Source organism: Procambarus clarkii, chromosome 51 (genome assembly GCF_040958095.1).
Source record: "Procambarus clarkii isolate CNS0578487 chromosome 51, FALCON_Pclarkii_2.0, whole genome shotgun sequence".
In the NCBI taxonomy this organism is placed as follows: Eukaryota; Metazoa; Arthropoda; class Malacostraca; order Decapoda; family Cambaridae; genus Procambarus; species Procambarus clarkii.
The window spans coordinates 28503076-28515824 of record NC_091200.1 but is presented as its reverse complement, the minus strand read 5'-3'; the positions used below and the strand labels follow the sequence as shown (position 1 = coordinate 28515824).

At 38.1% G+C, this 12749-nt stretch overlaps 1 long non-coding RNA gene across 1 annotated transcript; it reads right to left on the bottom strand.

Annotated features, from left to right (window-relative positions):
• Positions 1 to 5161: 5161 nt before the first annotated feature.
• Positions 5162 to 12140, bottom strand: LOC138351858 (uncharacterized). Its single transcript, XR_011222632.1, has 3 exons — positions 12019 to 12140; positions 9948 to 10064; positions 5162 to 5469 (listed from the first exon to the last, which is right to left on the bottom strand). It is a non-coding gene; the product is annotated as an uncharacterized lncRNA (long non-coding RNA).
• Positions 12141 to 12749: the final 609 nt, after the last annotated feature.

Genomic DNA, 12749 nt, shown 5'->3' with positions numbered 1-12749 from the left:
GACAGAACACGAAACAATGGATATAAATTGGATAAGTTTAGATTTAGGAAAGACTTGGGTAAATACTGGTTCAGTAACAGGGTTGTTGATTTGTGGAACCAATTGCCGCGTAACATTGTGGAGGTGGGGTCCCTCGATTGTTTCAAGCACGGGTTGGACAAGTATATGAGTGGGATTGGGTGGTTATAGAATAGGAGCTGCCTCGTATGGGCCAATAGGCCTTCTGCAGATACCTTTGTTCTTATGTTCTTATGTTCTTATGACTATTGCACAAAATAGGCAAGTTAGGGGAGGGGTCAATGGATTTGTTAAAGGACGGAGGACAGCAAACTATAGTTAATTACCTTGCTAATGATACAGCTAAGTACTCCCAACAAACTCGCACCTCGGGGCAAAATTTTAAAATTTAAAATACAATACCTAAAGCCACTAATACGCATAGCGTTTCGGGCAAGTATATACGAAGTAAAACCCAAACAAAGAACTGACTCCGTAGGACCCATAAAAGATGAGACTAACAATTTTAAGTTGTATCATAAAAGGGCGGCAAACACTCTCAATGAATACCTAACATCAGTGTTCACACTAGAAAGCTTGAATGACATCCCATCACCAACACAAATGTTTGTCGGAGGTAAGGAGAATGAATTAAGAGAAATACCAATTACACGCGACACAATCAGGAAGAGCATTGACAAACTAAAAGACTCAGAAGCCCAAAGTGTAAATGGATTTAAGTCCCAAGTCGTAAAGGAACTGGCAAATTAATTGGGTGGTTGTAGGTAGGAGCTGCCTCGTATGGGCCGGTGGGCCTTCTGCAGTTGCCTTTGTTCTTGTGTTCTTGTGTTCTTATGTTGAGTAGCAACATTTGCAAATTTGCAGATGATACAAAAATAGATAGGGAAATTAACACGGAAGAAGACTCACTATCACTTCAAGTTGATCTAAATAGGGTTTTGAAATGGTCAAAAGATTGACAGATGCAGTTTAATGCTGATAAATGTAAAGTTTTGAGACTAGGTAATGATGATAGTTACAAGATATGAGCTAGATGGTGTTGAGATTGCGAAGTCGGATTGTGAAAGGGATCTGGGAGTTATGATTAGTAAGAATTTAAAACAAAAGGATCAATGCATGAATGCTCGTAATAAGGCAAATAGGACACTGGGATTTATTAATCGAAGTGTTAGTAACAAGACACCTGGTGTGGTTCTTCAGCTATATCTTGCTCTGGTTAGGCCCCATTTACATTATGCAGTTCAGTTTTGGTCGCCATATTATAGAATGAATATAAATTCACTTGAACGTGTCTAGAGTAGGGTGACTAAGTTAATTCCCCAAAATAGAAATCTTTTATATGAAGAAAGATTAACAAAGCTTAAATTGCATTCACTGGAAAAGCGAAGAGTTAGGGGTGATATGATAGAGGTTTACAAGTGGATGAATGGACATAACAAAGGGGATATTAGTAGGGTATTAAAAGTATCAACACATGACAGAACACAAAACAATGGGTATAAATTGGATAAGTTTAGATTTAGGAAAGACTTGGGTAAATACTGGTTTGGCAACAGGGTTGTTGATTTGTGGAACCAATTACCGCGTAACGTGGTGGAGGTGGGGTCCCTCGATTGTTTCAAGCGTGGGTTGGACATGTATATGAGTGGGTTTGGGTGGTTATAGATAGGAGCTGCCTCGTATGGGCCAATAGGCCTTCTGCAGTTACCTTTATTCTTATGCTCTTAATTCACTATGCTTGCCAGTGAAACTCCTTTTCAGAAAATCGCTGGACCATGGAATAGTTCCCCTAGTAATAGTTGAAGGTGATGTAGTGATCGAGTAATCCTTATACTCCATTATCTCATCATCATAATGGCATAACTAATTACACAAGCATTAATCCTATCCCTATTTACAGGTAACGGTTTTCCACCCTTCTATATCTTACTGTGAGGTGTCGTCACCGTACATAAGCAAGCGACTTGGGAATAGCACATTACGGGCTATTCATGCCCGTGCCACCTCTTGGGTGGCTTAATCTTTATAAATAAATCAGAATAGCACACACCACACGGGAGACATCTCCCGTCACGCAGGGTGCAGTCGCACCTCCACAGATCTCCAGTATCAGCTCTTGATATTGGTAATGGCTCAAAAGGGCCACCACTTACGGGGTATTCATGCCCGTGTCACCTCTTGGGTGGCTTAATCTTCATCAATCAATTGCACACAGTACAATCTCCAGTCAAGAATGTAGCACTCGGCGTGTACAGTTCTAATCGACCCAAGACGCTACAGCCTCGACACAGAGCAGACAGCAGACTACGACCGTTGTTCAGGTCCATGTAAACTACATCTACCCGAAGTCCTTCGTCTGAATAGCCAGTTACCAGTTACAGGAGATACTTTTTCACCCACATAGTTATTAACTCATGGAACCGCCTACCCACCGAAGCGGTACGTGGCAAAACGATGCTGATTTTCAAAATATACCTGGAAAAGATCATTCCTCCCTACACCTGGGGGGTACCTTCGTTAAAGTAAAAAGGTATACAGAAATAACAAAGAAAATAGATATGAATACTATTACCTTCGATGTTAGTAGTAGTTGTGCAAGTGAGGAGAAAGAAAAAATATTACGGAGTTCATGGATGAAAGTAGATTGATAATATTATCTTGGAACGTTAATGGATTAAAAACTAGAGCGGTGGATGTACACTATTATACTCTTAGAGAGAATATTAACATAGCAGCACTCCAGGAAACTGGGGATAGGGATGGTAACATTCTGAACATGAAGATGAACATGTTGAACATGAAGATGTTCAACTGCTGGGCGAGCCCTCTCCTACTCATCTGAGGGGAGGGAGATTAGATTATGCTTGTTTGATAAATGCTGAGGGCATAGAGGAGAATTGTCTTACTGTGGATGAAATGCTAAGAGATTTTGCATTACAAATACAGCTTAAACTAGATAAAAAGCATGCCTGCCTTCAGAGGAAAAGCTTAAAGTTTAATAAGGGAGAATTAAGGGGTCTTGTTGGTTATATTAAGTCTTGGTATGATACTTATAAGCCAGTTTCGGCAGAAGCATTTTATTAAGATTTAATTAAGGAGGTAGATGTATTTAATGCAACATTGAACCGGAAAACATCTGGTATAGAAAAGCATCCCCCCATAAAAGTGTGCGGAGAAGAGAAAGGAAATTTGGAGCAAGTATTGGCAGGAGTTTGCAGAGAAAGTTGGGAGTAACAAACTTGAAGGAAATCTGGCAAGACATAAATGAAATAAGGGGTAAAAAGCATAATTTTGTTGCACATCCTGACCAGTAAGGAATTGCAAAAGGTCTCGTAAATAAATGGGCGGAAGCTGCCAAACTTAGTTCATTTAATTACCCGCTGTAACGAGAGAGTCGTTTGATTCTTGGAAAGATCTAAGAAAGGATTTTATACTTACAGCAGGTAACAGTGGTGATGTCACTTGCACAGGTATTACCAGAGAAGAACTAATAACGGCGATTAAAGTTGGGAAATCTACCGCCCCCTGGGGAGGATGGAGTAACTTATGAAATACTTAATGAACTTGCCATTATGACGAAAAGCCTGCTGTTAGACCTCTTTAATATTAGTTATAAAGAGGGCAGAATTCCCAGTAAATGAAAAAGAACTATGATCATCCTTATCCCTTAAGCCAATGGAGAGTACAGACCTGTGTCTTTAACCTCGTGTTTTTGTAAAATGATGGAGAGGATCATTTTAAATAAACTTTTGAATATAATAGGTGATCAGCTGTCTAATAATTTTTCGGGTTCCTCAGAGGAAAAAGTACCTCTGACTGTATTATTAAATGTCTAGCTAATGGTAATGATTATTATAGAATTTTTATTGATTTATAAGGAGCTTTTGATAAAGCCAACAAAGAGATTATTTTATATGAATTAGCTGGTCTTGGTGTTGAAGGGAGATTATTGCGCTGGATAGGGGATTATCTTCAGGAAAGGAAGGCTCAGGTGTGGTATCAAGGTTGTATGGTTCAAGGTATCAAGGTCAAGAACTCTGCACACCTCAGGGAGGAGTGTTGAGTCTCACCCTGTTTTATGTACTAATGAATAAGATAGCATCTGAGAAATACTCAAATTGGGTAACTCCAATCATATATGCCGATGATATTTTGTTTCAGGGCAAAGATATTTCAAAGGTTCAAACAGTGTTGGACAATTTCGGAAACCAGTGTCACCACATGGGACTAGTGGTTAATGAAGACAAAACTAAAGTTTGAATGTAGAAGTCGGAGGCCCATTATATTGGAAATAAACGGTAAAAATATAGAGAGTTAATATATATAAATATTTAGGCATATATGTTGGATATACCTATGAGAGTTTGGAAACTGAGATGAACAGACTGTTGAGTCAATGTCGGAAGAGATTACAACCTCTGAAGGCCTTGGCATGCTGTGGAAAGGAGTGGGAGTCCAAGTGCTACGAATGATGTACTTGAGTACTGTAAGATTTCTTATTGATTATGCTGCACCTGTCATTTCTTGTTTTGGTAAAGGTAGGATGGGCAAGTTGGAGAAGATACAAAATGAAGCCGTTGGGGGTCGTTGTGAGCCGCTGCTACCTTAATTTTTGCCCACACTTGTCTTGCAGACGTTTCTCTTCCAATAGAGCTAGTGAACTCTAGTCAATGTCTTTCCCTTTGTAACTCATCTGCAATGTATGTACCTTTACCTGAATAAAAAATCTAATCTAAATCTATATCTAATCTATATGCTTAGATATATGCAAATGATAGAGTAATAGAGCGAAACCTTTAAAATACTGAACAATTTGGAGGATATTGATTCATACAATTTCTTCAAAAGGTCAGATGTAACACGAACAAGGAGCAAAGGTTTCAAGCTCAACAAGCCACAGTGTAGGAGTGACAACAAATGCTTTTTAACCCATACGATTATGATCATGGCAATAAGGTTTCTAAAACAGTAGGCATTCTTCCAAAGCCAGACACTGTACTATGTTCCTCGCCCTAACCTAGTCACTCAGTATTATTCACTCATTTATCTATGTCTTGTCTATTTATGTCTTAAAGGTTACAAGACGTACATTAGTCAATACAATTGGTGCTTAAAATGTTAAGGATCTCTTGTGAAACACGGGTATTAATCAAAAAATTTATTATGTAAAATAAATAAAAAAGGCCCAAAGGCCATGAAGTAACAAGAATGCAAGGCCGGCACAAGCTGGCGTAAGTAGAGAAGACGGAAGATTCTTCATATTAAAAGACCCTGCTTCTCCAAGATGGCAGTCACACCCTGCTTGCCCTGGACAATCACCATATGGAGAAGGACTGTTTACTGTGAAGGGAAGTCCACAAATGCAATGCCAGCATGAGTCAGTCTTGAAGGGTAAACGATGATGGCACCCTCACAGTAACACAAAAGCCGAGCAAGCCCAGTGAGGAAGACCTGTTGATGGGAAGGAGGAGAATCATTAGTCACAACAAAATCCACATAGAAACAAAGGAGAGAAAAAAAATAAAGTGGATGTCTTCTTTTTGTATAGACATAATAAATATTGCCATTTGGCTATGTATTTATATGATATATAATAGAATACAGCATAAAACAAAATAAGAGGGGTGGTAGGAGAAGAAAAGATTAGTGTTCAGTGAGAATCCACAAGGTCTTCTCTGAATACTCTTTATTTTCTTCAAGGCTGTGGGTCCCTACAATTGCACCAGAGGTGGTACACACCCCTATTATTATTTAAACAGGTGAGTAAAAATAGGTGCTAACACACACGGTGTTAGCAAACTTAGCCTCCAAACACACACACACACATGGTATCAGCAAGCTTAGCCTCCAAACACACACACACACATGGTATCAGCAAGCTTAGCCTCCAAACACACACACACACATGGTATCAGCAAGCTTAGCCTCCAAACACACACACACATGGTATCAGCAAGCTTAGCCTCCAAACACACACACACACATAGTATCAGCAAGCTTAGCCTCCAAACACACACACACACACATGGTATCAGCAAGCTTAGCCTCCAAACACACACACACATGGTATCAGCAAGCTTAGCCTCCAAACACACACACACATGGTATCAGCAAGCTTAGCCTCCAAATACACACATGGTATCAGCAAGCTTAGCCTCTAAACACACACACACAAATGGTATCAGCAAGCTTAGCCTCTAAACACACACACACAAATGGTATCAGCAAGCTTAGCCTCCAAACACACACACACACATGGTATCAGCAAGCTTAGCCTCCAAATTCACACACACACACAAACGGTATCAGCAAGCTTAGCCTCTAAACACACACACACACACAAACGGTATCAGCAAGCTTAGCCTCCAAACACACACACACACACACACACACACACATGGTATCAGCAAGCTTAGCCTCCAAACACACACACACAGAAAATGGGGACATTGAAACAGTTGATAAACTTGATTTCAAGAGAGAGAGGTCACTATGGGGAACTTCAAAATTTGTTTAATAAGTCATTAGGCAGACTTGTTGCTAGACAGGGAAGTAAATTAAATGTATGCCAAATTTTGCAAAATATACAATGAAGGCACACAAACATTCATACCAAAAACAGAGATGCAGGGCCAGAAAACAGGATTGGTTCAACAGAAATTGAGAGAGGGCCACAGACCAAAAGACACAAAAATGGAATGAAAGACATTGAAAAACTACAAGCAGATGTCAACAAAGCAGATTGGGCAGCAGAAAATAACATGATGTTTAACAGTGATAAATTTCAGGTATGGCAAAAATGAAGATCTGAAACATAATACAGGGTACAAAACACAATCGAATCTTCCCATAGTAGAAAAACAGCATGTCAAGGATTTGGGAATAATGATGTCCGACGATCTAACGTTTAGGGAGCATAACCAAGCAAATATTGCGTCAGCCAGAAAAATGATTGGATGGATTATGAGAACTTTCAAATCCAGGGATCCCATCACAATGGTTGTACTCTTCAAGTCACTTATGTTGTCCCGTATCGAGTACTGCTCAGTATTCACTTCCCCCTTCAGAGCAGGAGAGATTGCTGAAATAGAGGGAATACAGAGAACATATACGGCACGCATAGACGAGATAAAACACCTAAATTATTGGGATCGTCTCAAAGCTCTCCAAATGTACTCTCTAGAAAGGAGACGAGAGAGATACCAAATAATATACACATGGAAGATACTGGAGGGCCAGGTCCCAAATCTACACAGTAAAATAACAACGTACTGGAGTGAACGATATGGAAAAAAATGCAAGATTGAACCAGTGAAGAGCAGAGGTGCCACAGGCACAATCAGAGAGCACTGTATAAACATCAGAGGTCCGCGGTTGTTCAACGTCCTCCCAGCGACTATAAGAAATATTGCCGGAACAACCGTGGACATCTTCAGGAGAAAACTGGACTGTTTTCTAAGAGAAGTTCCGGATCAGCCGGGCTGTGGTGGGTATGTGGCCCTGCGGGCCGCTCCAAGCAACAGCCTGGTGGACCAAACTTTCACAAGTCGAGCCTGGCCTCGGGGCGGGCTTGGGGAGTAGAAGAGCAGAACCCCATCAAGCAGGTATCAACATAGAAGCCAAACCCCCAATCATACCAGCGATACAAAGCTGCGAGAAACAACTATACAGCAGTAAGGGGAGAGGCAGAAATAAATTTTTAAAAAGGGATAATGGATAAATGTAAAACAGAACTGGGCCTATTCTACAAATTCATAAACAACAAATTGCAGGTAAAGGATAATATCCAGAGGTTGAAAATAGGAAACAGATTCACAGAAAATGATAATGCAATGTGTGAAACATTAAACCAAAAGTTCCAAAGTGTGTTTATACAAAATGAAATCTTAAGAGAACCAGACACAATAAGAATTTCTGAGAACATCATAGAGCGTATAGAGGTGTCTAGAGATGAAGTGGAAAATATGCTAAAGGAGCTAAGTAAGAACAAAGCAGTTGGTCCAGATGGAGTTTCACCATGGGTTCTGAGAGAATGTGCATCTGAGCTCAGCCTTCCACTTCACCTGATCTTTCAGGCATCCCTGTGTACAGGAGTCATAGCAAACATGTGGAAAAAGGCTAACATAGTTCCAATCTACAAAAGTGGCAACAGGGAAGACCCCACCCCTCTCAGTTATAGACCTGAATCATTGACAAGTGTAACAGTGAAAAGATTGAAAAAAAAATAATAAAAACTAAATGGGTAGAACACCTGGAGAGAAATTATATAATATCACAGACAGTATTGTTTTCGATCTGGAAGATCCTGTGTATCGAATTTACTCAGTTTCTATGATTGAGCCACAGAGATTTTAAAGGAAAAAGGTAGTTGGGTCGACTGCATCTATCTAGACATAAAAAAGGCTTTCGACAGAGTTCCACATAAGAGGTTGTTCTGGAAACTAGAAAATTTTGGATGGGTGACAGGTAAGCTTCTAACATGGATGAAAAATTTTCTGACTGATAGAAAAATGAGGGCAGTAATCAGAGGCAATCGGACTGGAGAAGTGTCACAAGTGGAGTACCACAGTACATGCACCAGAAATGTTCATTGTCTACATAAATGATCTACCAGTTGGAATACAGAATTATATAAACATGTTTGCTGATGATGCTAAGATAATGGGATGGATAAAAAATTTAATTGATTGTCATGCCCTTCAAGAAAACCTGGACAAAATAAATATATGGAGCCCCACTTGGCAAATGAAATTTAATGTGAATAAATGCCATGTTATGGAATGTGGAATAGAACATAGATCCCACACAACCTACAAATTATGTGAGAAATCTTTATATAATTCTGATAAAAGAAAGAGGTCTAGGGTTGATTCTAGATAGAAAACTATCACTTGAGGCCCACATAAAGAACGTTGTGTGAGGAGCCTATGCCACACTTTCTAACTTCAGAATTTCGTTTAAATACATGGATGGCGAAATACTAAAGAAATTGTTCACGAGTTTTGTTCGGCCAAGGCTAGAATATGCAGCGGTTGTGTGGTGCCCATATCTTAAGAAGCACATCAACAAACTGGAAAAGGTGCAAAGACATGCTACTAAGTGGCTCCCAGAACTAAAGGGTAAGAGCTATGTGGAGAGGTCAGAGGCATTAAATATGCCAAAACTAGAAGACAACAAAAAGAGGTGATAAAATCACTATGTACAAAATAGTAACAGGAATTGATAAAATCGATAGGGAAGATTTCCCGAGACCTGGAACTTCAAGAACAAAAGGTCATAGATTTAAACTAACTAAACAAAGATGCCAAAGAAATATACAAAAATTTCCTTTCGCATACAGAGTGGTACACGGTTGGAACAAGTTAAGTGAGAAGGTGGTGGCGGCCAAGACCGTCAGTAGTTTCAAAGCATTATGTGACAAAGAGTGCTGGGTAGACGGGACACCACGAGCGTAGCTCTAATCCTGTAACTACACTTAGGTAATTACATATGGTGTCAGCAAGCTTACCGTCGAAACACACACAAACAGCCTGCCTATTATTCAAGGCCTTCTCTGAGTACTCTTTATTTTCTTCTCTGAAGCTATGGGTCCCTAATCTTGCACCAGAGGTGGTACAACTTTTAAGTTTTTAACTACTGCACTGAGCACCTGATTTTGGCAAAGACTTCTTAGTGCAATTGTCAAGGACATAGTTCTGGTATTTTTTTTGTTTTAAATATTCAGGTATAGTTAATGTCAAAATGTTTCAAAATTCAACAATTTATATTTCAAAACAAAAAAAGTAATGAAAACATTACAAAACATTAAAATATAGCCTAATTAATTAATTAATAAAATAGCACAACTCTCAGAATGTCTAAAGGTGCTTTGAGCAATGAAGTAGTTAATTTTATATATATAATATTATATATATATAATATATATTTACCTGTGATTACTGCTTAGCAAAAATTTGATCTCTGTGAAAATTGGTCTCGTCATTGCTAGGAGATATTTTAAGACCATGATATGCTGTGGATGGCACTGTAGTCTTCAAGTCATCAATCTAAAAATAGAGGTAATCTTTTAAAATGTAAATTTTGTATAAAAAAATGCAAAAATAAATTGCAAGAATAATATGAAGTTATTATACAATTTTTTTTTAATTATTTAAATATTTGTGAGACATTATTAAGAAATGTATGAAGTACAGATTCTCTAAGACCTGATATGTATCTGCTTATGTTCCACCACATTACATTCAGGGCTGAAGAGAAAACACAGCTAATGTAATTAATGTAAAAACAGTAAGGTAATGATCACTTAAGATGGACTGGGATGCTACATGTAGGTTGGGGCTAAGCTGCGTGAGGCTAGGATGCCCAGCCTGCCTTGTCTAGGCTGGGCTGGGCTAGGCAACACTAGGAAGGAGTTAACAAATCTCTGGAGTGCCTTACTTTTCCTGATATCCTTAAAAAAGCAAGAATGATGCCATTTTATAAAGGAGGCGAGACAGCAGACATAAACAATTAAAGAAAAATATCAAATCTACTTATACTTTCAAAAATATTTGATTTTTTTTTTTTACAAACATTTCTTCCTACTTTGTAAAATTCAACATGAATACAAACACACACACACATCCCTAGGAAGCAGCCCATAGCAGCTGTCTAACTCCCAGGTACTTATTTACTGTTAGGTGAACCAGATATAGAGAATAACCACAAAATGCTATCTTTATAAGAACTATCTTGTAAAGCCACTAGTACACGCAGCATTTCAGGCAGGATATATATATACATATATATGAATACATACATACATACATACGGGACAAAGAGCCAGAGCTCAACCACCGCAAGCACAACTAGGTGAGTACACACACACACACACACTATATATATATATATATACAGTATATATATATATATATATATATATATATATATATATATATATATATATATATATATATATATATATATATATATATATATATATATATGAGTGTCAGACCATGGAGGAATGTTTTTTTTTAATTTAATTTATATAAAAAATTATTCCTTCTGAAGATGTATTAATATATGAAAGTACTTAAGGAAATTCCTGTTTCAATTCTTCCTCCGTGGTCTGACACTGTCACATTTTTCATCAAGTGTTAATTTTTGTGATTTACACACACGTGGCATGTTTACACACACATTATTTATATATTATATATATATATATATATATATATATATATATATATATATATATATATATATATATATATATATATATATATATATGGAACCCTCAACCCTATAATTGAAGGGTTCCTACATACTCAACCAGAGGTGGTACCCTCTATATATTAATAAAAAGGCAAGGCTATGCTAAATCTAGGCAGGGATTGGCTTGGCTAAGCTGGTCAGGGCTTGGCTAGGGTAGGAAGGACTGGTCATGTTTAAAAGCAAGGCAGGGTTAGGCTAGGCAAGACTAGGTAAGGGTATACTGGGATAGGCTTGGCTACGGTAGGCTAGGAAGAGGTAAACTAGGATAAGCAAGGCTGTGCAAGCACTATGCACAGCTAGAATGAACTATGCTAAGATGGTTTAAGCTGGGCTAGGTTAGGATAAGCTGAGTCATGCAGGGCCCCGATTGACCAGTGGAGTCTAATGGTCTAACCTTCTAGCTAGTTTGCTGACCTAAGAGTGTAAATGCCTAGCCCCTAACCTGAGATATATACAAGAGTTGTTACATTCTTGTACAGCCACTAGTACGCATAGCTTTTCGGGCAGGTCCCTGGAATACGATCCCCGCCGCGAAGAATCGTTGTTACAACCAAGTACACATTTTACTGTTGCGTTAAACAGAGGCTACAGTTAAGGAATTGTGCCCAGTAAATCCTCCCCGGCCAGGATACGAACCCATGACAGTGCTCGCGGAACGCCAGGCGAGTGTCCTACCACTACACCACCTGCTGCAATATTATTATAAAAGAAATATTACTTATTATAATCGTAAATACTAAATACCTGTTGTGTTGATTTAGGGGCGACGACGATCGTGGGATCGGATGCGAGCCACAGGTGGCCTACACCATGCTTTCTAAGGCGTCCATCTCATAACAAAAACAAATCCGTGCATTCATACACAAACAGAGATCCCGTGGTTATGCGAATACTTGCAATTCTTTTACTTAAAATAATAACAATTAGATTAATAATAATTAACATAATTTTTACTCAAGTTTCATAAAAATCATTAATACTATTTTAAATAAAAATTTATAAGACATCTAAAAACAGATACACAGACTTTGTGTGATATTTATTTCAACATTATATATTAATAGAACGTTGTAACTATTATTTTTAAATATTAGGTAGTTTCCAGCTTCGTATATCGCATATAAACGTTGCAAAAAGATTTTAGACTGAATTAACACATTACACATTTATGGAGTAATTAACAACAAAACAATCTTTATTTTCATTGCAGAACATATATCAGAGCATACTAGTGACTCATACATTTAAAATAGTGTGATTTTTAAACAATTCGGTTGTAAACCCGCAGAACCGCCTACCCGCCAAAGACGTAACATAAGAAATGGTATATAATTCATTATTTTAAATTCCATATATAATCATTAATAATTTTCGGCAGCTATCGAGGTTCTCCATAGGTAAATTCCTGTACTCTAACAAGATGCTACTTGCTGTTTAACTGTTTAAATTCTTGGAAAATTGTAATGACCAGCGAC